This window comes from Lithobates pipiens, unplaced genomic scaffold, assembly GCF_037356315.1.
Source record: "Lithobates pipiens isolate NorthernLeopardFrog02 unplaced genomic scaffold, aLitPip1_a1.2 Scaffold_13, whole genome shotgun sequence".
Taxonomy (NCBI): Eukaryota; Metazoa; Chordata; class Amphibia; order Anura; family Ranidae; genus Lithobates; species Lithobates pipiens.
The window spans coordinates 271,870,685-271,896,305 of record NW_027507718.1 but is presented as its reverse complement, the minus strand read 5'-3'; positions in this window follow the sequence as shown (position 1 = coordinate 271,896,305).

The following is a 25,621-nucleotide window of genomic DNA, read 5'->3' as shown; positions in this document are numbered from 1 at the left end:
CACCAAGGATGAACTGTCATCGGCCCTAGCCAGGTTAGAGAACAGGATTGCTTGCATGATTGCCTCCATCCCGCAGGGTGGCAAGAAGCGTGACAGATCCCCCTCCCCGGAGCCTCCTACATTGGAGCAGGAATGGGTTGAGGATGGAGAAGAGCTAAAAGCTCAGGATTCTGTGGAGTAGTGATGGACGAACTTCCGACGGGACGTTTCGCGAACGCGAAATGCGAACGGACCCAAACGTTCGCGAAACAGAACGTTCGCCGCGGGCCCCATTGACTTCAATGGGAGGCGAACTTTGCAAACCTTCATGTCGAATTTGCGGCCACGTGGTAATTATTAGGGGGTAAAACGTAGTCCCACCATCTGGACAATGACATAATACATGTATGAGGTGAATTTGGGATCGATAACTACAAGCATTTTTATTTTATTTGGGAAATTGTTCTAACAATTCAGGACTATGGAGCTAATGAAGGCAATGGAGGAGAGGGAAGGTCAGGGACCAGGGTAGGCAAAGAAGAGGGTGCAGGAGATGATCACCAGCAGCGTGACATACCGGAATGACACATGCACCGTGATAGAGGCATCTGACAGCAGCACCGTAATACAGAGCACTGACAGCAGCACCGTGACATACAGCGCTGACAGCAGCACCGTGACATACAGCGCTGACAGCAGCACCGTGACATACAGCGCTGACAGCAGCACCGTGACATACAGCGCTGACAGCAGCACCGTGACATACAGCGCTGACAGCAGCACCGTGACATACAGCGCTGACAGCAGCACCGTGACATACAGCGCTGACAGCAGCACCGTGACATACAGCGCTGACAGCAGCACCGTGACATACAGCGCTGACAGCAGCACCGTGACATACAGCGCTGACAGCAGCACCGTGACATACAGCGCTGACAGCAGCACCGTGACATACAGCGCTGACAGCAGCACCGTGACATACAGCGCTGACAGCAGCACCGTGACATACAGCACTGACAGCAGCACCGTAAGCAGCCCCAGGAGGAAGTCAGCACAGCACAGGGATGGTGTGATCCCCTCATAATAAGAACCCCCAGGAGGAAGTCAGCACAGCACAGGGATAGTGTGATCCCTTCATAATAAGAACCCCCAGGAGGAAGTCAGCACAGCACAGGGATATCATAAGCAGCCCCAGTAGAAATATGACACCGCTCAACCTCTTCAAAGAGGAGGGTAGGGGCATATAGTACGGTGTGCTTTTTTGGGTCAAGGAAGTGAGCCAAATGAATTAAGAAGGTCTGTGTGCTTGATTAAAAAAATAGTTTATAGACATATACATGGTCTACTGGTCACATGTGTTGAATTCCTCCGAGATCCATGCCTCATTCATTTTTAGAAATGTGAGGTAGTTAACACTGTGGTGAGCTAGGCGAGTACGCTTATCGGTCACAATCCCCCCTGCTGCGCTGAACGTCCTTTCGGACAGGACACTGGATGAGGGGCAAGCCAACAGTTCGATTGCAAATTGGGCAAGCTCTGGCCAGAGGTCAAGCCTGCCCACCCAGTAGTCTAGGGGTTCATCACTCCTCAGAGCGTCCACATCGGCCGTTAACCCAATGTAGTCGGACACCTGACGGTCTAGGCGTTCCCTGATGCTGGATCCGGATGACACCTGTCGATGGGTCGGCTGAAAGAATGACCTCATATCCGAAGTCACCAACACATCTTCAAACCGGCCTCTTCTTGCAGGCGCTGTTGGATTGGTACCCGCAAATCCTTCTCTGGGAGTGGGAATTGCTCCTCTGCCAGCGCACGCAAAAGCAGAATGCAGCATTTCTCGAAGCAAGGCCTGGAAGTGCTGCATTCTGACAGCCCTCTGCGACGGCGGTAACATTTCCGCCATTTTGTGTTTGTACCGGGGGTCTAAGTACGTTGCCACCCAGTACTGGTCCTTGACCCTCATGCTTTTTATACGGGGGTCCCTATTAAAACACTGGAGCATGAAGGCCCCCATTTGCACTAAAGTGGAAGCGGTGTGGTGGCCTGGCTCCTGCTCATCATCCAGGATAATGTCGTCCTCTTCATTCTCCTCTCCCCATCCACGCACAACAGGGATCCCAGAAAGGTTTAAAGCATGCTCTTCTTGCTCCTGCTCATCCGCCCCGGCACCATCCTCCTCTGACTCCTCATCAGACTCCTGTTGTTGACTTGTCTCAGATAGAGTAGCCCCCCCTGGGAATTCATCCAGCATTGCGACTTCCTCATCTTCCCGCTCCTGCTCCTCCACAGCCTGATCAATGACACGACGCAATGCACGCTCCAGAAAGAAGGCATAAGGTACCATGTCACTGATGGCGCCATGGCTGCGACTGACCAGTTTGGTGATCTCCTCAAATGGCCGCAGAAGTCTGCATGTGTCGCGCATGAGCAGCCACTGGCGCGGTGAAAAAAAACCCAGCTCCCCAGAACCGTTTCTTTCGCAGAGTTCATACAGGTAGACGTTAACTGCACGTTTCTGCTGGAGCAGCCTATCAAGCATATAGAAGGTTGAGTTCCATCGCGTCGGGCAATCGCAAATAAGACGTCTGACCGGCAGATGGTGTCGCCGCTGAATGTCAGCAAGGCGAGCCATGGCCGTGTAAGATCTTCTGAAATGGGCCGAGATTTTCCTTGCCTGCCGCAAGATGTCCTGGACCCCAGGGTATTTGACAAGGAATCGCTGCACGACCAAGTTTAAGACGTGTGCCATGCACGGCACGTGCGTGATTTTGCCCTGTTTCAATGCGCTAAGCAGATTGGCACCGTTGTCACACACCACTTTACCAACTGTCAAATTGAGCGGTGTTAGCCACTCATCTGCCTGTGAACGCAAAGCTGAAAGGAGTGCCGGGCCAGTGTGGCTCTTTGCTTCCAGGCACAACAGACGCAGCACGGCATGGCAACGTCTCACCTGGCATGTGGAATAGGTTCTGGGGAGCTTGGGCGGTGCAGTGGAAGAGACGCTAGCAGCGGAAAAGGAGGAGGCAGCTGAGGAGGAGAGGGAGGAGGATGGAGTAGGAGGAGGAGAAGAAGAGTCAGGCCTGCATGCAATCCGTGGCGGTAAAACCAAATCTACACGGGTGCCACGGGTTACATGCTTGACGGCCGTCAGAAGGTTCACCCAGTGGGCAGTAAAACTGATCTACCTTCCCTGCCCGTGTTTGCTAGACCACGTGTCTGTGGTCAGATGTATCTTGGCACCGACACTGTGTGCCAGAGATACATTCACTTGCCGCTGAACATGGCCATATAGCTCTGGGATGCCCTTCTCTGAGAAATACTTCCTTCCTGGGACCTTCCATTGTGGTGTTCCAATGGCCACAAATTTGCGAAAGGCCTCCGAGTCCACCAGTTTATATGGCAGTAGTTGGCGGGCTATGAGTTCTGACAAGCCAGCCGCCAACCGTTGGGCAAGAGGGTTATCCGGCATCATCATTTTTTTACGCTCAAACATTAGGCCCACGGAAGCCTGCCTTTTTGCAGAAAAATGTGAGCTTGGCGTGATGGAAGGTGGAGTGGAGGACAATTGTGAGGAGAGAGGAGAAGGAGAAGTAGAAGACGAGGCTGGACGGTGAGAGCCTGCAGTGTGGCTTTGTGTGTTCCGTTGCTCCCACTGGGCTCGGTGATGGCTGCTCATGTGCCTTCTTAAGGCGGTCGTCCCTAGGTGAGTATTGGGCTTACCGCGACTAACGCGTTGACTGCAAAGATTGCAGATGGCAACGCTATTGTCAGCAGCGGACACGTTAAAAAAAGCCCACACTGCGGAGCCATGTGCCGGTGTCCTGGGAGCGCCAGATGTGACCGTACATGGTCGATGACTCGCTCCTGATACATTTGCAGTCTGCTTTGTCCCTGCTGTGCAATGTAAGTCATTGCTGCTTCTCCTCCCTATCTGCTGGTCCATATCTCCCTCTGAACTCCCCTCCTCTTCCTCTCTTGTGGGCACCCACGTGACATCACTAGACACGTCATCATCAACGTCACCTTCCCCACCGCTATAAGTAGAGATCTCGGAGTAGGCAGCAACACCGGGGACCAACCTCCTCCTTGGGCTGATCTGGGTACTGGCGTCAGACTGCTGAGTAGCGCTTGTTGCTACCTCCTCTTCCTGATCCAATACCAAGAGTGGCTGCGCATCAGAAATGTCCTCTTGATATGGATCGGAAAATAATTCCAGTGACTCAAGCGGAAGGTATGTGGTGGTGGTGGTGGTGGTCGTGTTGTTGGTGGTAGTGTCTTTGGGGGTGCACATAGCAGAGAGTGAAGAAGAGGGTGCAGATCGAGAGGATGAGGAGGGTGCAGAAGAGTAAGGCTGAGCGAGCCACTCAACCAAGTCTGGTGCATCCTTTAAAGTAATTGAACGCACCTTCTGCAACTTCCCACTTTGGCTCAAGCCTGTTGCTCCTGCCCTACCCCTACCACCCCTGCGGAAGGGCCTGCCTCTTCCTCTGCATGTCATTTTTTAAATGACCCTGTGACAAAACTCTTAGTCCCTATACCGCTGAAGGACTGCTGCAGTATAGGTGAGCGGTCAGCAGTGGTGCACGTCAACCCTATCTATTGTGGACCTATAGCGGTCCTTACAGAACAGCAGACTGTACCGCACTCAAGCCTATGTACCGTAGCACCCTATACCAAGTTACCAGTCCTTATAAGAACTTTTGTGGACCAAGCAGGTTGTGTATTAGTGTTTAGCAGACTGTACGTCAGTCCCTATACCGCTGAAGGACTGCTGCAGTATAGGGCAGCGGTCAGCAGTGGTGCACGTCAACCCTATCTATTGTGGACCGATAGCGGTCCTTACAGAACAGCAGACTGTACCGCACTCAAGCCTATGTACCGTAGCACCCTATACCAAGTTACCAGTCCTTATAAGAACTTTTGTGGAACAAGCAGGTTGTGTGTTAGTGATTAGCAGACTGTACGTCAGTCCCTATACCGCTGAAGGACTGCTGCAGTATAGGGCAGCGGTCAGCAGTGGTGCACGTCAACCCTATCTATTGTGGACCGATAGCGGTCCTTACAGAACAGCAGACTGTACCGCACTCAAGCCTATGTACCGTAGCACCCTATACCAAGTTACCAGTCCTTATAAGAACTTTTGTGGAACAAGCAGGTTGTGTGTTAGTGATTAGCAGACTGTACGTCAGTCCCTATACCGCTGAAGGACTGCTGCAGTATAGGTGAGCGGTCAGCAGTGGTGCACGTCAACCCTATCTATTGTGGACCTATAGCGGTCCTTACAGAACAGCAGACTGTACCGCACTCAAGCCTATGTACCGTAGCACCCTATACCAAGTTACCAGTCCTTATAAGAACTTTTGTGGACCAAGCAGGTTGTGTATTAGTGTTTAGCAGACTGTACGTCAGTCCCTATACCGCTGAAGGACTGCTGCAGTATAGGGCAGCGGTCAGCAGTGGTGCACGTCAACCCTATCTATTGTGGACCGATAGCGGTCCTTACAGAACAGCAGACTGTACCGCACTCAAGCCTATGTACCGTAGCACCCTATACCAAGTTACCAGTCCTTATAAGAACTTTTGTGGAACAAGCAGGTTGTGTGTTAGTGATTAGCAGACTGTACGTCAGTCCCTATACCGCTGAAGGACTGCTGCAGTATAGGGCAGCGGTCAGCAGTGGTGCACGTCAACCCTATCTATTGTGGACCGATAGCGGTCCTTACAGAACAGCAGACTGTACCGCACTCAAGCCTATGTACCGTAGCACCCTATACCAAGTTACCAGTCCTTATAAGAACTTTTGTGGAACAAGCAGGTTGTGTGTTAGTGATTAGCAGACTGTACGTCAGTCCCTATACCGCTGAAGGACTGCTGCAGTATAGGGCAGCGGTCAGCAGTGGTGCACGTCAACCCTATCTATTGTGGACCGATAGCGGTCCTTACAGAACAGCAGACTGTACCGCACTCAAGCCTATGTACCGTAGCACCCTATACCAAGTTACCAGTCCTTATAAGAACTTTTGTGGAACAAGCAGGTTGTGTGTTAGTGATTAGCAGACTGTACGTCAGTCCCTATACCGCTGAAGGACTGCTGCAGTATAGGTGAGCGGTCAGCAGTGGTGCACGTCAACCCTATCTATTGTGGACCGATAGCGGTCCTTACAGAACAGCAGACTGTACCGCACTCAAGCCTATGTACCGTAGCACCCTATACCAAGTTACCAGTCCTTATAAGAACTTTTGTGGAACAAGCAGGTTGTGTGTTAGTGATTAGCAGACTGTACGTCAGTCCCTATACCGCTGAAGGACTGCTGCAGTATAGGGCAGCGGTCAGCAGTGGTGCACGTCAACCCTATCTATTGTGGACCGATAGCGGTCCTTACAGAACAGCAGACTGTACCGCACTCAAGCCTATGTACCGTAGCACCCTATACCAAGTTACCAGTCCTTATAAGAACTTTTGTGGAACAAGCAGGTTGTGTGTTAGTGATTAGCAGACTGTACGTCAGTCCCTATACCGCTGAAGGACTGCTGCAGTATAGGTGAGCGGTCAGCAGTGGTGCACGTCAACCCTATCTATTGTGGACCTATAGCGGTCCTTACAGAACAGCAGACTGTACCGCACTCAAGCCTATGTACCGTAGCACCCTATACCAAGTTACCAGTCCTTATAAGAACTTTTGTGGAACAAGCAGGTTGTGTGTTAGTGATTAGCAGACTGTACGTCAGTCCCTATACCGCTGAAGGACTGCTGCAGTATAGGGCAGCGGTCAGCAGTGGTGCACGTCAACCCTATCTATTGTGGACCGATAGCGGTCCTTACAGAACAGCAGACTGTACCGCACTCAAGCCTATGTACCGTAGCACCCTATACCAAGTTACCAGTCCTTATAAGAACTTTTGTGGACCAAGCAGGTTGTGTATTAGTGTTTAGCAGACTGTACGTCAGTCCCTATACCGCTGAAGGACTGCTGCAGTATAGGGCAGCGGTCAGCAGTGGTGCACGTCAACCCTATCTATTGTGGACCGATAGCGGTCCTTACAGAACAGCAGACTGTACCGCACTCAAGCCTATGTACCGTAGCACCCTATACCAAGTTACCAGTCCTTATAAGAACTTTTGTGGAACAAGCAGGTTGTGTGTTAGTGATTAGCAGACTGTACGTCAGTCCCTATACCGCTGAAGGACTGCTGCAGTATAGGTGAGCGGTCAGCAGTGGTGCACGTCAACCCTATCTATTGTGGACCTATAGCGGTCCTTACAGAACAGCAGACTGTACCGCACTCAAGCCTATGTACCGTAGCACCCTATACCAAGTTACCAGTCCTTATAAGAACTTTTGTGGACCAAGCAGGTTGTGTATTAGTGTTTAGCAGACTGTACGTCAGTCCCTATACCGCTGAAGGACTGCTGCAGTATAGGGCAGCGGTCAGCAGTGGTGCACGTCAACCCTATCTATTGTGGACCGATAGCGGTCCTTACAGAACAGCAGACTGTACCGCACTCAAGCCTATGTACCGTAGCACCCTATACCAAGTTACCAGTCCTTATAAGAACTTTTGTGGAACAAGTGAGTTGTGAATGTTTAGCAGACTGCAGCAGAAGGGCAGCAGTCAAGTATAATATCCTTTCTATATTTGGAAGAAAGAATATTATACATGTACAAGCCTATTACTGTACCACTGATACCAGTCCTGAAAAGAACCTTTGTGGAACTAATAATAACAGCAAGTCTTTAAAATTACCCTCACTGCCTGACAACACTGCTTCCTTCCTGTCCCTATACAAATTGGCAAAAAAAGAGAACGATTAGTGGTTACTGGAACAGCTCTTTTGTGGACCTTGATAGTAACAGCTAATGATGATGATGATGATGATGATGATGAAAGACTAATCTGGCTGTCCCTGTAGCATACACCGTCCTTTCCCTTTCTCTAAACTAACAAAAGACACTCAGGCTGCTGCAAGAATCAGCAGCACAGCAAACCTATCAACACCTAACACCTATACCAGTCCTGAAAAGAACTTTTGTGTACCAAATAGCTAGTGGTTTATCTCTCCCTACTCCACACAGGAACCTGTCCCTATCGTAACAGAAGAAAGAATGTAAAATGGCCACCGGATCGGGTGTATTTATAGGTTAGGGGGAATGTACAAGTGTCCATGTGCTGTCATGTCTCAATTGGCTGTCCTGTATCACATGATAAACGTGTCACCAAAGGTTAAAGTTCTTGTATACATTAAACACGTAAGTCCGCCACGGCGAACGACGGAAAAAGGCGTTCGAACGTGCGGACCGCGAATGTCGGAAATTCGCCGCGAAACGACCGCCGGGCGAACCGTTCGGCCATCACTACTGTGGAGGGCCTGGTGGATGAGTCTGCTTCCATGCAATGTGGACAAGAAGATTTCCACTTGATGTCTGCCTCTCAGTCGCAGAGGCTTTTGATCCTGACTCTGACCGAAATGGTTCGTTCTGCCTTTAAGTTGCCTCTTGCAAAGGTTACTGAGCCCCCCTGGTCCTCTTTGGGGTTCCTGAGGACTCTTAAGGTCACACAGGCTTTTCCCTTACTCCCTCTGTTGAAACAGGTGGTGTATGCTGATTGGGAACATCCCGACAGGATTTTTGTTCCTCCTAAGAGGTTTTCCTTTTTATTTCCCATGGATGAAACATTTGTTAAGAAGTGGAGCATGCCAGCTGTAGATGCAGCAGTCCCTTTCTTAAACAAGAACTTGACTTATCAGGTAGATAATGCACAGGGCTTAAAAGACCCTGTTGACAAGAAATTGAAGTCGTTAGTAAAGGCTTCCTTTTCTTTGGCCAGTTCAGCTATTCAGCTAGCTGTTGCAGCAATTGGTATCTGCCAGTCCATAAAGGATCAGGTCAGACGGCCTGACAGGCCTAACTGGGAGGCTGAAACTAAGACAGATATTCCTTGAGCGCCCAGGGACTGCTTCCTCAAGTATCCGCAGTTCCGCTGCCAACAGGGTGCTAGAGCCAGAGGTAACCCGCAAGGCCAGGGCCAGAAAAAGCCCTGGGTCCAAAACTCTTCTAAACCCAGCACAACACCCTCCTTTTGAGGGGACACCCCCACTCTATCGGGTGGGGGGGGGGGGGGCTGCTGCACTGTACCAATAGTTCAAGACGGTGGGTCACCTTAACTATATCCCACGGTTACAAGCTGGAGTTGCGGGGGTTTCCCCCTCAGAGGTTTCTAAGATCCAGCGTTCCCTCAAATTATTCAAAAAGAGATTTATTGCTTCAGGCACTACATCATTTAGTGTTGTAGTCAGGAGTGATTTTAAAGGTTCCTGTATCCGAAAGGAGCACAGGTTTTACTCAAACCTGTTTACGGTTCAAAAACCAAACGGGGACATGAGGCCCATTTTGGACATAAGATCCCTGAACCATTATCTACTGGTCCAGTCCTTTCAGTTGGAGTCTGTCCGCTCAATAGTAGTCTCTCTCCTGATGGGAGAAGTTCTAGCCTCCATCGATATAAATGATGTGTATTGACACGTACCTATCTTTCAGCCTCATCAGAGGATTTGCAGTAGAGGAACGTAATTTTCAGTTTGTGACTCTACCCTTTCAGGCTTGCTACAGCTCCTCGGGTGTTCACAAAGGTCCTAGCACCAGTACTGGGTCTTTTAAGGACCCCAGGGGTCTTAGTGCTTGGGTATCTGGATGACCACCTGCTCAGAGATCACTCATTACAGGCAGGGCTGCTAATAGGGCAGTACAACCAGCCCTGTTGTACCAGGCCCAGCCAGCAGGGGGGGGGGCCCAAGCAGATTTCTAGCTAAAAAAACTAATTTTTCTAAATAACTTTATTAACCTGCTGCTACTTGATTGGCAAGGTATATTGTACCTTCCTGGGCCCCATCAGGTTAATAGAGGGGCCCAGGAGGTGAGAGAAGAAGAGGGACTTTTTCTCCATTTTCGGGTGGAGGCATACAATCCCTGCTCTGCATCTGTGTACCTTGTGCTCACTGTATGCTTTCCTGGGCGGATGGATTCAATTGTAATGTGGCTCCCTTCCCTCAATAAGTGCCGTGCTGCTGCAGCTTGATGGAGAGACTGAACAAGAGAGTAATCCATACGCTGGTACCACAGGCAAGCAATTCCCCTACACACATCACATCACACACACTGACACATCACACAGGCTGAGGCTTAGTCCCCTGACTCCCCATTGTGTACTCATGGTCATTATGATGATCAAAGCACAGCCAGTTCTCTATGGCTCTGTCAGTGTAACATGACTGTATGGTGCTGACTTTCTTAATATATGGCTGTGCTGTGTGTTACAGACTATAACTCAGCACAGCCATAAGAAAGCCAGCACCACACAGCATGTTACACTGACAGAGCCATAGAGAACCTGCTGTGCTTTGATCATCATAATGACCATGCGCACATAGTGGGGTGCTACTTTACACATGTGATGGGGGGAAGGGACAGTAAAAACACACAGCCAAGATGCATTTTTACCACCCCCAAATCACTCCCCTTTAAGAATTTTTCACCCAAGCCTTGCAATCAGGTCCGCCTGTCAGATTTTCCTGTGGACCAGTGGGTGCAGTAGCTGTGTATGATGGGCACAGTGGCTGCATTTGATGGCACAGTAGCTAAGTTTGATGGGCACAGTAGCTAAGTTTGATGGGCACAGTGGCGGCAATTGATGGCACAGTAGCTATGTTTGATGGCACAGTGGCGGAAATTGATGGGTACAGTAGCTGCGTATGATGGCACAGTGGCGGCAATTGATGGGTACAGTAGCTGCATATGATGTTCATATGATTTTCAGTTTGTTTGCGCCCCCCTCATAAATTTCGAGCACCGCCTGCCACTGATGTGGACCGATTGAAAGCCCCATGTAGGTCTACAGGAGTCCAGATATGAATTGACTTGTGTCCATTCAGGTAAAAAAAAAATAATAGAATAATAATGGTTATTAAAGCGGAGTTCCACCCAAAAGTGGAACTTCTGCTCATCTTCTTCCTCCCCCACTCCGGTGCCACAATTGGCACCTTTTGAGGGAGAAATGGGGGAGGGGGGAATAAGGTATCAGCTATCCTTTTCCACTTCCAGGATTCCCTGCCACAGAGCTGTGATGTCACCGCGGGGCTCCCTCCTCCTCCTCTGGCCCCCGGGCCAAACGGGGAGAGAAGCGGGGCCTCGCGCATGTTCAGTAGGGTTTCCGGTGTGAAGCTGAAAGGCTACACTGCCAGGTTCCCTTACCCACAATGGTGGTGGAGCACCCAACAGCTGATGGAAACATCCGCTGCGGGTGTGGACATCGTTGGACTCCAGGACAGGTAAATGTCCATTTATTAAAAGCCAACAGCTGCAGTATGTGTAGCTTCTGGCTTTTAATGTTTATTTTTTTGGGGGTGTAACACCACTTTAAAGGTTCACCTTTTGGAACATCTTACATGTTTCAGCTCCTGCCACCTTTCGGGCAGAGCCAGGGATGGGGTTGAGGGCGGGGTCAAAGGGCCCTGTCAGGTATGCTGTATGGGGCCCCATGATTTCTAACAGCGGCCCTGATTACAGGCTCTAGAACATACAGGCCTTTGAGTATATGGATCTATTCTTTATCCACCTTTTCCCCTGCTATTTTCGATTCTCACCACCAGATGTCAGCTCAAAATGGGATGGGTTTCCAAAATATATAAAAACAAAGGGACATCTGCATAGTGTAATCCCGATTGCTTCATTAATAAAAACAACCCCCCATCCATCACATTATGTGTGCCATAAACATATCTTTTAAGAGCATATATAAAGTAAAGTGCACTGTGCCTTTTAGTGGGTTCTGACGGCCAGAAGACTCAGAGACCTCCGCTGTGTATAGCGTGGATGGTTTCCTGGAAATCTCAGCAGCTGGAACACTCTTCCTGAGGCGCAGGGAACTGGAAGGCAGATTAACTCAGCCACCAGCAGATCTGCCCGGGGAATGGTCCCTACGCCCAGGAGTGTTACAGGAAATTTGCCAACGTTGGGGATGGCCAGAGGTCGACCTACTGGCATCCAGGTATAACAACAAGCTACAGTAGTTTGTGTCCTAAACTAGAGATCCTCTGGCAATCGGAACAGATGCTCTGGTAGTTCCATGGAGCCAGAATTCCCTGGTTTATGGAAGAAAGGGGGGAACTAATGCGCAAACCACAGGGGAAAAAAGAATGATATAAAACCTAACAAAGTAGCTGCCAACGTATGGGTGTTCTCCCACTGGATACGGATAAAGATAAAAATGGTAATGTGGCGCTTACTCAAAATGGCATAACAACCATACTAAAATAATAATCTTTGGAAGTTCCAAACGGATAAATCCAAAGGAATAATGCGTCATAAAATTAATCTCTCATTATATTTTATAGCTGAATGACTATCTCAAAAGCAATGTGTGATGCTTTCGCTGCTTGAACTAAACCAATGCAGTAAAAAAATAATGCAGCAAGATAATGAAGCATAAAGGGTTCATTACATAATATATGTAATATACAGTGGGGACAGAAAGTATTCAGACCCCCTTAAATTTTTATTTCTGTTATATTGCAGCCATTTGCTAAAATCATTTAAGTTAATTTTAATTCCTCATTAATGTACACACAGCACCCCATATTGACAGAAAAACACGGAATTATTGACATTTTTGCAGATTTATTAAAAAAAGAAAAACTGAAATATCACCTGGTCCTTAGTATTTAGTAGAAGCACCCTTTTGATCTAATACAGCCATGACTCTTTTTGGGAAAGATGCAACAATTTTTTCACACCTGAATTTGGGGATCCTCTTCCATTCCTCCTTGCATCCTCTGCCATTGGATCCTCTCCAGTTCTGTCTGGTTGGATGGTAAACGTTGGTGGACAGCCATTTTTAGGTCTCTCCAGAGATGCTCAATTGGGTTTAAGTAAGGGCTCTGGCTGGACCATTCAAGAACAGTCATGGAATTGTTGTGAAGCCACTCCTTCATTATTTTAGCTGTGTGCTTAGGGTCATTGTCTTGTTGGAAGGTAAACCTTCGGCCCAGTCTGAGATCCTGAGCACTCAGGAGAAGGTTTTAGTCCAGGATATCCCTGTACTTGACTGCATTCAACTTTCCCTCGATTGCAACCAGTCATCCTGTCACTGTAGCTGAAAAACACCCCCACAGCATGATGCTGCCACCACCATGCTACACTGTTGGGACTGTATTGGACAGGTGATGAGCAGTCCCTGGTTTTCTTCACACATACCGCTTAGAACTTTTTGACCTTAATTCTATCTTGGCCTCATCAGACCAAAGAATCTTATTTCTCACCATCTTGGAGTCCTTCAGATGTTTTCTAGCAAACTCCATGCGGGCTTTCATGTGTCTTGCACTGAGGAGAGGCTTCCGTCGGGCCACTCTGCCATAAAGCCCCGACTGGTGGAGGGCTGCAGTGATGGTTGACTTTCTACAACTTTCTCCCATCTCCCGACTGCATCTCTGGAGCTCAGCCACAGTGATCTTTGGGTTCTTCCTTACCTCTTTCACCAAGGCTCTTCCCCCCCGATAGCTCAGTTTGGCCAGACGGCCAGCTCCATGAAGGGTTCTGGTCATCCCAAACGTCTTCCATTTAAGGATTATGGAGGCCACTGTGCTCTAAGGAACCTTAAGTGTAGCAGACATTTTCTTGTAACCTTGGCTACATCTGTGCCTTGCCACAATTCTGTCTCTGAGCTCTTCAGGCAGTTCCTTTGACCTCATGACTTTAATTTGCTCTGACATGCACTGTGAGCTGTAAAGTCTTATATAGACAAGTGTGTTGGTTTCCTAATTAAGTCCAATCAGTATAATCAAACACAGCTGGACAAATTAAGGTGTAGAACCATCTCAAGGATGTGTAGGGGCGACACTTTGGACAAGGTGTCTGCCATGTACAAATTTAGTTTTTTCCTCAGAACAGTAAAGGGGTTCTGAGGGCTGATTATGTAGGTTTAACTTTGGCATCAGTTTGGCTGGGCTTTGTTAGAGTTCTGCCTGGTCATGTGTACAGTTAGGTGTACATGACAGGCTTAGAACCAGGCCTGGTTGGACGTTTTAGGTATCAGCATTCCCCGGAGCCAATCAGTGGGTGTGTCTGGCCCGGCTGAGGAGTCTGGGGAAGGGTACTTAAGATGTTGAAGTCACGTGCTCAAGGTTCATCCGCAAGGCCATAGCTGCCTGCACCTGGAGCTGGACCGGGGTATCCCTGCGAGGGGTCCCGGTCACGGGAGCGTGTGCCGCCCCGCAACATGGTCGGTGTGACTAGCCCCATTAGACCCACATGGTCTGGGGTAAGGATCCATCTTTTCCAGAGTCTCGGAACCGGCTGGTCCGAGGCGCAGTAACTGAAGGAGGATTCAAGGAGTCCGGGTGTGCTCTCAACTTGGAGGGACACCACAGCCCGTGTAAACGATCGGGGGAGGACTCTTCGGAGGAAGGACAACAAGCTATTCATTTTCGGTTGAAGCTTTATTCAAGGTCAAAGACTTTGTAAATTCTGGATCAAAGTGCTGACTGCCATGATCTCTGGCTGGAGATGTGTTCAGCCTTGAAGCGCCCAGCTGTGAGTGGCTACTCTCTGGGCCGTATTAGAGACCTACTGGTGATTAGCAGTTCAAGGTGCCTGAGTTTATTTCACCCTTGCCCTCTGTTCCCATACGAGACTGTGTTTGTTGGATGTTACCCCTGCAAATAAAAACCTTTCTAAAGGACTTTTATGGTGTCAGCGTCCAAAGTTGTTGGGTACTAACCCTGGGAACCCCTAGACGTGGAAGAACAAGCCAAGCGGAGGTAACCGGTAAGCCCAAAAGTCAAGGCCGCCCTATCGAGGGTTATGGCCGCTACAGATGATTAGAAGAAATGGACAGCAGGTGAGTTAAATACAGTATGTGAGTGTCACAGCAAAGGGTGTAAATACTTAGGACCATGTGATATTTCAGTTTTTCTTTTTTAATAAATCTGCAAAAATGTCAACAATTTTAGCAAATGACTGTAATATAACAAAGAGTGAAAAATGTAAGGGGGTCTGAATACTTTCCTTCCCCACTGTATATGTAATTATCAATATGATTTTGATTATCTTTCTGTGATCCCTTTACGTTTCATTATTTTGCTGCATTATTTTTTACCGCATTGATTTAATTCAATTAGCAAATTGGAGTGATCTTGGGAGTGGCAGGCTAGTCTGGTAATTTAATATATTTTTTTGGTTATCATCACACATTGCTTTGGGATAGTCATTCATTTATTGATATAGCATTGGTTTGTTAATCTCTGGCTATACAATCTGATGAGAGATTAATTTTATGATGTATTATTCCTTTGGATTTATCCGTTTGGAACGTCCAAAGATTATTATTTTAGTATGGTTCTTATGCCAATTTGAGTAAGCGCCACATTATCATTTTTATCTTTAATCCCTGGTTTATGCTTTCCCTCTGATCCCTCTCCTTCCACATTTGTTGTGCAGGATTCTGAGAGAGGGTATTTCAGTCATCCTGGTGGCACCAGCCTAGGCCAGAAGGCCTTGGTTCCCTGAGATTGTGAGACGGACAATAGACGGGCCATGGATCCTTCCACGTCGCCCCGATCTACTGTCTCAAGGTCCTATATTCCACACCAATTTACAGTCTCTGAATTTGACGGCATGGCTATTGAAGCCAGGGTGTTAAAGGACTGTGGCATCTCGGGACCAATGGTGTCTACCCTAGTGAATGCTAGAAAATCTGTCACTAGGAAGATCTATCATAAGATCTGGAAGACTTTTATATTACTTAGTGTGAAGCCAGAAAATGGCATCCTCGGAAAAACGTGATTTGGAAAATTCTCTCTTTTCTAAAGCCAGTTGTGGAAATCAGATTGGCTTTGAGTACAATCAGAGGTCAGATTTCGGCCCTGTCAGTATTCTTCCAAAGGCCTTTAGCCTCCCATTCGCTGGCCCGAACCTTTATGCATGGGGCAACTTATTTGCTTCCCCCCATTAGGTCACCTATGTGTCCTTGGGACTTGAATTTGGTGCGGTTTGTGTTACATACACAACCATTTGAACCTATCAAGGAAATTCCATTAGACTTGCTGTCACGCAAGGTAGCCTTCCTGATGGCCATCACCTCGACTAGAAGGGTGTGGGAGTTGGCAGCCCTTTTAGTGCAGGGAACCATACTTGATCCTTCACCACGACAAGGCCATGTTAAGACCTGTGTCAGTCTTTCATTTAAATCAGGACATTATTTTTCTTTCTTTTTTCTCTCAGCCTCTTTTGGTGGAAGAGAGAGGATTGTATTCCTTGGACGTTGTCCAAACAGTCAAGGTTTATTTGTCTAGATCGGCAGAGATGCAAGGATCAGACACCTTTTTATTTTACCAAAAGGACCAAAGAAGGGGCAGGCAGCTTCCAAGGCTTCTATTGCCAATTGGGTCTGTAAATTTTCAATCAGGCCTATGTTCTGAAATATAAAGCTCCTCCCCTTAGGTTGAGAGCTCATTCTACCAGGGGTGTAGGAACCTCCTGGGCTTTTTGCCATCGGGTATCTGTAGCTCCAATTTGTAAGGCTGCTACCTGGTCTTCAGTGGATGTTCGAGCTGCATTGTACTGCGGGCTGCCGTATAAGGTCTGATGGCTTTTTTTTGGCAGGGTGTCTCCCTCCCCTCAAGGCTATTGCTTTGGGATGTCCCAGCAGGTAATGAATGTTAGGCCCATGTCCCATGATGTATGAAAAAGAAAATAGGATTTTTTCATCATACTTATAAGCAAGAGGGGGATAGGCCGCGCTATGGAACTTTTGGTGCAGAAAAATGATGTTGGTAAGAGCAGCCTCTATTAATTTCCACCCAATATGGATGGAACAATAAGACGAAATAAGAGAAGGAAATAGATTTGGCGCTATACCATTTCTAACTCAAACTAAATGAATGGATAAAGATAATATACATAAATTTTCCAGCTTGCTGGTGAATAATTAAAGTAGAAATGAAAATTAGAATAAAAATTAAGATAAAAATAAAAGGGTGAAGGTGTAATACTTTAAAATAATATTCCTATGTATATGTTAATCAATCAATCTCAATAATCCATACAGAGAATATATGTAAACCATAAATAATTAATTAGGTATGCTATTCTTTAAATTCAAATATTAAAGTGCAAGTGCCAGTGACAACACAGTGAGGACAGGGGTAGAGGCTTCTTCCCACCCAAATCTATACGAAGCCTCCGGGTCTCCAGACCCTAATCCGAGAAAAAAAAAACCGGAAAAAATGTTTTCTCCTCTTGGAAAACCTTTTCTGGAGCCCCTCACATGTGAGACCCCTGTGCTGTACAGTGGCAAGGCAAATGATCAGTTCAGGAGGCAGGCAAAGATATGGTCATTTAACAGGCCGAGGTCAATTCACGTTGAAGGTAGAAACATGTTTGGCAGAGGCATAGTCGTTAACAGTCTGGGTCATTCACAGAAATGGCAGAAAGTGGAAACTGGAAAAAAATCATCTTCACTTTACTAATAGTGTAGTGAAGTATGATAGTTTCGATAGCACATTCCAATACAGAGGCCTGGCTGGGAGGGACAGTCGGGACAGTAGTATCGGGTGTCATGGCAAATTCCTCTACTTGAACACACACAACATTTTTTGGGGGGTTTGCGACCTGTTTGGGTAGGAGGAAGGATTTCTGGAAAGTGCCTATCATGGAGTCTGGCTACTGCATCAGAGCAAATTAGTTGAGTGGGTTGGCCATGGGGATAGACGAGGGCTGTAATGACGTCTTCTTGGAATTTTAGATAGGTCAGGGAACTTTGGGTGCACTTAGAAAAAATAATATATGAATTGAACATGGCTAGTTACATCAAATAAATGGCGACTTTCTTGTACCAAAACAGCGAACTCCTGGTGGCCAAGTAGGGCTGCATCATCTGGTCGTTCACATCCACTCCCCCATGTATAGGTTATACTCATGGATACATTTTGGCTTCTGGATGGGGCCTTTTCTTCTCTGCAGTTCCACCAAGGTGTCATCGTGTATTGTGGAAAGGATGTAGACATCTCTTTTTTTATCTCTCCACTTCAACTTTAGTACCTCTTCAGTCTGCATACTGGTCATTTCACCCGCTTCAATTCCTTGGCGATCAATGTCTGTGGGAAGCCTTTGCGGTTAGTCCGTGCTGGCCCATGCGCCACAGTCTGCTTTAGGTACAGATGGCGGAAAAGTGGGAGACTTGTGTAGATATTGTCTATGTATAGGTGGTAACCTTTCCCAAGCAATGGTTGGATCAGCTGCCAGAAAATTCTGCCACTTGTTTCCATATAGGTAGGGCATCCAGGGGGGTTTAGCTGTCTGTCTTTTCCCTCATAAATTATAAAGTCACATGTGTAACCCATGGCCCTGTCACACTCCTTATAAAATTTTACCCCACGTCTGGCTCTTTTACTGTGGATGTATTGCTGTATTCCAAGTCTTCCAGTGAAGTGTAATAGGGATTCATCTACACAAATATTTCTATCAGGGGTAAACATCTGCTTGAAGCTGGTGCAAAAAAAACACAAAACGATTAGGGGCCGAATTTTGAATAATTTATCATAACTGGGACGATTTTGAGGGAGGCATTGGACATTGTTATTGAAATGTAAAGATCTCATGATCATCTCATAATGGGTTCTGGGCATCATTGACGAATAGACCAGCATGTGATGGATAGGTTGGGTAGACCAGTAGGAATGGACTGGGTTTCCAAACAAAAGGATGTGCATATGAAGAACTTGTTGGCTATATGTTAGCTGGCATATAGATTACATTGCTCCACAATGTAGGTTAGGAGATCATTGGTAAAAAATAAATAAAAATAATAAAGTGGGCTAACATTTTCTATCTGTATCTGAGGGCCTGGCTTGGCTGTAAAAAGGGGAATTACAGGCTTTACTGACATATCAGGTAGCCATGTTGGATACAGTAGAACATCTGAAAGGCTAGTATGGGCACTGCCTCATTGATGGGATGCTCTATTGCTAGCATCTGGCCTATCTTCTAGGAAGGTTGCAGAACTGCTGGTGGATGCCTGCCTATCCCGGAGTGCTGGATGTCTGTGCCTGCTCATTTCTCCCACTTCTCCTTGTTAGGATTCTATCCATCTCGGAGCCACTGCTTTCCACTGGCTCATAGTCGCTATCCGAGTCTGACAGAGAGAGTTCCCCCCTACTCTCGTCCCACAAGCTCTGGAATATCTGGAAAGCCTCCTGTGCACTGTACGATCTTATAGTCATGTTGACAGGCAGATGTGCCAGAGGGCGGGCGTCAGATGTCAGATGGCGGGCAGCAGATTTGTCAGATGGCAGACGGAAAATGTGCCTGATGGCAGGCGTCGGATGTGCCTGATGGTGGGTGCCATATGTGCCTGATGGCAGGCGTCAGATGTGCCTGATGGCAGGCGTCAGATGTGCCTGATGGCAGGCGTCAGATGTGCCTGATGGCAGGCGTCAGATGTGCCTGATGGAGGGCGGCAGATGTGCCAGATGTTGGGCAGCTGTGGCTGATGTTGGCGGGCGGCAAATGTGTCAGATGGCAGGCGTCAGATGTGCCCGATGGTGGCGGGCAGATGTGCCTGATGGTGGCGGGCAGATGTGCCTGATGGTGGCGGGCAGATCTGCCTGATGGTGGCAGGCGGCTAAGCCTGATGATGGCGGACAGATGTGCCTGATGATGGTGGACAGATATGCCTGAGTGCCTGATGATGGCGGACAGATGTGCTTGATGATGGCGGGCAGATGTGCCTGATGATGGCAGGTGGCTGATGTGTCAGATGGCGGGTGGCTGATGTGCCAGCTGTTGACAGGCTGATGTTCCGGCTGTTGAAGGGCTGATGTGCCCGCTGTTGGCAGACAGATGTGCCAGCTGTTGTTGGACAGATGTGCCAGTTGTTGATGGGCAGATGTTCACTGTATGACAGGTATTTTCACTGTTTTGGGGACACTATGTTTTGGGGACACTAGCTGGGTGATCAGTGGGTAAACAGCAGACAAACAGCTATACACTCACTGATCTCCCGGCTGCAGCCCAGATCTATTTTCCTCTCCTCACTGACAGGCCCTGTGTGAGGAGAGGAAGAGATGAGAGCAGTTACAACTGCTCTCTTTTGACATTACATGACGACATGTGTGATTGGACACATATGTCATGTGATCAGGAGGGCCAATCACATGGCCCTCCTGTCTGATATGGCTCTCCTGTCTCTGGGGGGCACAGGCAGATCGGGATCGCGCCACTGCGGTGGCGCGATCACCTGTCATCTGCCACCCATCCCCCTCTGTCGACATTGGGATAGCTGTCATTAGCCATCGTGCGGATCAGGAGGGCAAATTACATTGCCCACCTGCCGTGCCGAGATGCGCCGTGTGTGGGGGACACGCACGCATTGGGATCGCGGGGCTGTGCGGGGGTGCGCCCGCGTGATCCCGTTACTTCTGAAGGACGTTCAGCTCCCATCCGGCCGTTAATATGCAGTGGCCGGGTGGGAAATGGTTAAGGTTTGACGTATGTCTTCTTCGGCTTCAACACCTTAGAAATTGCCAGAATCCTTCTTCTCCCTCTCTTTGTATGTCCTGTGGTGTCACAAGAATGACGTCTGCCTAAAGCAGGCCTTGAGAGGAAAAGAAGTCCTCTTCCTCCCATCGCTCTGCCTCAAATGCCCTGTCCATAATTCCATACAGAATATGATCCAGCAGGAACACAAGAGGGATAGTGTCACTGATGCATGCATTGTCATGGCTCACCATCCTTGTACCCTCCTCAAATGGTGACAGTACAGTGCATGTATCCTTTATCAGCAGCCATTGTCATGGGGAAAAACAGCCAAGCTCCCCTGAGCCTGTCCTTGTGCTATAGTTACACAGGTGTTCGTTGATGGCCCTCTGCTGCAGCATTGCTAAAGTTGAGTTCCACCTGGTGGGTATGTCACAAATCAGGTGGTTTATGGGCAGGTTGAATTCCCGCTCAATTTCAGTCAGCCAAATACTGGCTGTGTATGACTGCCTGAAATAGCTACAGACTCTTCTGGCCTGCCTTACAAGATCTTTCCTGGGTAAATGTTTAAGAAACACTGCACCACCAAATTGAGGACATGTTCCAGGCATGGCACATGTGTCACCTTTCCCTGTCGAAGGGCAGACAGAAGGTTAGTGCCAGTATCGCACACCACCATTCCAGGTTCAAGCTTCCATGGCATGAACCTCATCTCTAGGCCTGCCCCTGCAGAGCTGAAAGAATCTCTGCTCTGGTGAGGCTTCGGAGCAGTGATTTTAATAATGCTTAAAGTGAAACAATAAAAGTGTAATATTCCTTTAAATTTCGTACCTGGGGGGTGTGTATAGTATGCCTGGGCGCATGTTTCCCATGCTTAGAACTGTCCCTGCACAAAGTGTAATTTCTGCAGGAAAAAAAGTCATTTAAAAGCACTCATGGCAATAATGAATTGTTGGCTCCCCGTAATACAGAGAACAGTCATTAAAAGTCACTGATAAAAAAATAAATAAAAAAAATTTTTATTATTTTTTTAGTTTTTTTTAGGTCTGGTATGGATATTAAGGGGAACCCCACGCCAAATTTTAAAAAAATTACGTGGGGTTCCCCCAAATATCCATACCAGCATGCAATCTGGCAGGCCACAGGAAAAGAGGGGGGGCGAGAGAGCGCCCCCCCAAACCGTACCAGGCCACATGCCCTGAACATTGAGAGGATGCTTTGGGGGTCTGTGTTACATCAGAGGGGGGCGGGTCACCCGTATGTCACTGGGGAAGCCCGGCTTTCCCCTTGAGTCAGAGGGGGGTGGGGTCAGGTAACGGATGGCCCAGCCCTCCTCAGCTAAGAAGTGTCAGGCTGCCGGGATTCCCGCAGTGTCTCGGGTGGAGTCAGGATGGATGCGCTGAGCTGAAGGGAGAGATTACCCATTGCTGGATCAGATCACCCATCGCTGGACACCGGAGAAGAGATCACCCATCGCTGTATAGCAAGAGTGGATTACCACCACTGGAATCTTTTTGTAATTTTTTTTTATTTTTTTTATTTTTAATAAAGGACTTTTCCCAATGGTGTGTGTGTGTGTTTTTTAACTTTTTTTTTACACTTTCTTTGTGAAATGGTAGGGGTACCCCTTACCATTTCAAATGGGGGGGCGGGATCCGGGGGTACCGTTGTTAAAGGGGGCTTCCAGATTCTGATAAGCCCCCCAACTGCAGACCCCCACAACCACCGGCCAGGGTTGTGGGGATGAGGCCCTTGTCCCCATCAACATGGGGACATGGTGCTTTGAGGGGTCACAGATTTTGAGGGCATGTGGCCTGGTACGGTTCAGGAGGGGGGGCGCTCTCTCATCCCCCACTCTTTTCCTGCGGCCTGTCAGGTTGTGTGCTCGGATAAAGGGTCTGGTATGGAATTTGGGGGGAACTCCACAACATTTTTTTAAAAATTTGGCATGGAGTTCCCCTTAAAATCCATACCAGACCTGAAAGGTCTGGTATGGATATTTGGGGGGAACCCCATGTCATTTTTTTTTATTTGAAGCGGGGTTCCCCTTAATATCCATACCAGACCTGAAGGGCCTGGTAATTGAATTGGGGGGAACCCCATGCTTTTTTTTTTTATCAATGACTTTCAATGACTGTTCTCTGTATTACGGGGAGCCGACAATTCATTATAGCCGCGAGTGCTTTTAAATTACTTTTTTTCCTGCAGAAAGGACACTTTGTGCAGGGACAGTTCTAAACATGGGAAAATGCGCCCTTTTACAGGCATACTATACACACCCCCCAAGTACGATATAAGGATTATTACACTTTTATTGTTTCACTTTAAGCATTATTAAAATCACTGCTCCCGAAAAAACTGCCCTTTTAAAACTTTTTTTTGCATTGATACATGTCCCCTGGGGCAGGACCCAGGTTTCCAAACACTTTTTATGACAATAACTTGCATATAAGCCTTTAAAATTAGCATTTTAGATTTCTCCCATAGACTTGTACAGGGTGCTCTGCGCCTTTTCAAATTTGCCGCGAACACCCCAAATTGTTCACTGTTCGGTGAACAGGCAATGTTCGAATCAAACTCGAAGCTCATCCCTAAGCAGGAGTAGCTGTGGACAAAAGGCAGAAAAAGACACTCTGGCAGCTGCAGTGGACTGCACACTAGTCTCATCTTGGGTGATAGAAGATGAGGATGAGGATGGTTTAGTAAGCCTGTCCACCATCTTCTCGGCATGCTGTGGCTAAATAGCATGAGCAACATCATTAACCGGTTCCCGACCAGCGCACGACGATGTACGTCGACAGAATGGCACGGGCAGGCATATTGGCGTACAGGTACGTCCAATATTCAATGCCGCCCTGCCATCGGCAGCGCGCCGCCAGCGGTGCGCTCCCGCGCTGGTCGGGACCCCCGTGAGTCCGGTTGCGGGACCCGCGGACTCGATCGCCGCGGGCATCCCCGCGATCGTCTCACGGGACGGCTGAATGGAGGAAATGCCGTGTAAACAGCATTTCTCCATTCTGCCTAGCAACTAGTGACGCTGATCTCTGCTCCATGTGATTGGAGCAGAGATCAGTATTCACTAAATGAAAGCCCAACCCCCCAACAGTTAGTAACACACCCCTAGGAACACTTAACCCCTACACTGCCACCCACTGGTTAACCCCTTCACTGCCAGTGTCATTTACACAGGAATCACTGCATTTATATAGCAGTGGTTACTGTATAAATGACAATGGTCCCAAAAATGTGTCAAAAATGTCCGATGGGTCCCCCACAATGTCGCAGTCACAATAAAAATCGCTGATCGCCTCCATTACTAGTAAAAAAAAAATAATAAAAAATTATTAATAAAAATGCTATAAAACTATCCCTATTTTGTAAACGCTATAACTTTTGCGCAAACCAATCAATAATCGCTTATTGTGATTTTTTTTTACCAAAAATATGTAGAAGAATACGTATCGGCCTAAACTGAGGGAAAAAAATGTTTTTTTATATATTTTTGGGGGATATTTATTATAACAAAAAGTAAAAAATAATGCGTTTTTTTCAAAATTGTTGCTCTATTTTTGTTTATAGCGCAAAAAATAAAAACCGCAGGGGTGATCAAATACCACCAAAAGAAAGCTCTATTTGTGGGAAAAAAAGCACGTCAATTTTGTTTGGGAGCCACGTCGCACGACCGCGCAATTGTGACGCAGTGCCGAATCGCAAAAAGTGGTCTGGTCTTTGACCAGCAAAATGGTCCGGTCTGTAAGTGGTTAAACAAAGAGTGCCCTGCCTGAGGACAGACCACCTCCACTCAGTGCCGTCTTTAATATTGATTGGACCCTGGGCAAAAATTTTCTTGGGCCCCCCCATACAATTTCACTCCTCTCCACCTGCTCTGAGACATACAATAAATAGCAGCTAGACGTAAAATCAGTTTACTGTATCAGATCAGGTAGAAAATGGGATTGGTTGCCAGCAGTTACAGCATATCATTACTGCTTACTGATTGGTTTCTAGAGGTTACAGCACACATTACGGCTCACTGATTAGTTGCTAGAGGTTACAGCAAATGATTTCTGCTTGTCAATTGGTCGCTAGAGATTACTGTACAGTAATACTACTTATTGATTGGTTGCTAGAGATTTCTGTAAAGTAATACTGCTCACTGATTGGTTGCTAGAGGTTACAGCACATCATCTCCTAACTGCAGGGGGGGCATGATATACATATGAATGCTGTCTTTATCTACATATCAATGGCGCCGACTGCAGCTATTTACATATGAATGCCAGTTATTTACATGTAAACACAGGGTCTGCAGGTGAGTCATCTGTACACAATAGGGCAGAGCTGGGCAGCATTAGTACCAGCAATTCACACTGAGATATCGGGACACAGCACATGACTAAAACTTCAAGGGACAAGGGAATTTTAACTGGGATAGTTGGCAAATATGAGGCAGCTGCTTTGGGCCCCACAACAATGACAGGGCCCAGGACAGCTGCCCCTTTTGCCAGGCCTTAAAGACGGCCCTGCCTCCACCTTTGCCTGTGGACACAGATGCTGCTAGCCCTCTCATAGTGTCCTGGGAACATCTGCCTCTCCTTGTTGGCCTCCCAGACATGATGGGGGGACTTATTACCCAAATGTAATAGATACTGGGGAATGTGTAATTGGATGCACTTTATTCTGGTGGTGTTTAGCGTATTTTAAATTGAGGACTGCCGCTGACAGAAATGTAAAAACAATTTTAAAAAAAGGGGGAACAGCAGCAACGCAATCAGAAAAACTGCGAACATCCCCCTGGGTGCCCCGCAAATTCAGGTGTTTGCTGAACAGGCAAATAGGCAATGTTTGGGTCAAACTTTTGCTCAGCTCGAACTGTTCACCCAACTCTACTTATCAATACAATGCTTAGTTGAGGATCAGATTGCGTACAGTATATGTAATCTAGAAGCAGATAATGCATACTGTACATCTGATATTAAAAGCCTTATCTAGAACTCTAGATTGTATGAAAATCTTTTTGCAACAGGCTGGTTCTTCCTTAATCCAAAGAGAAAAGGAAATGGCATTGCTGTCTGTCAGCTCGATTGCAAGATAAAATGTGTCTGATCCTAAAGTAA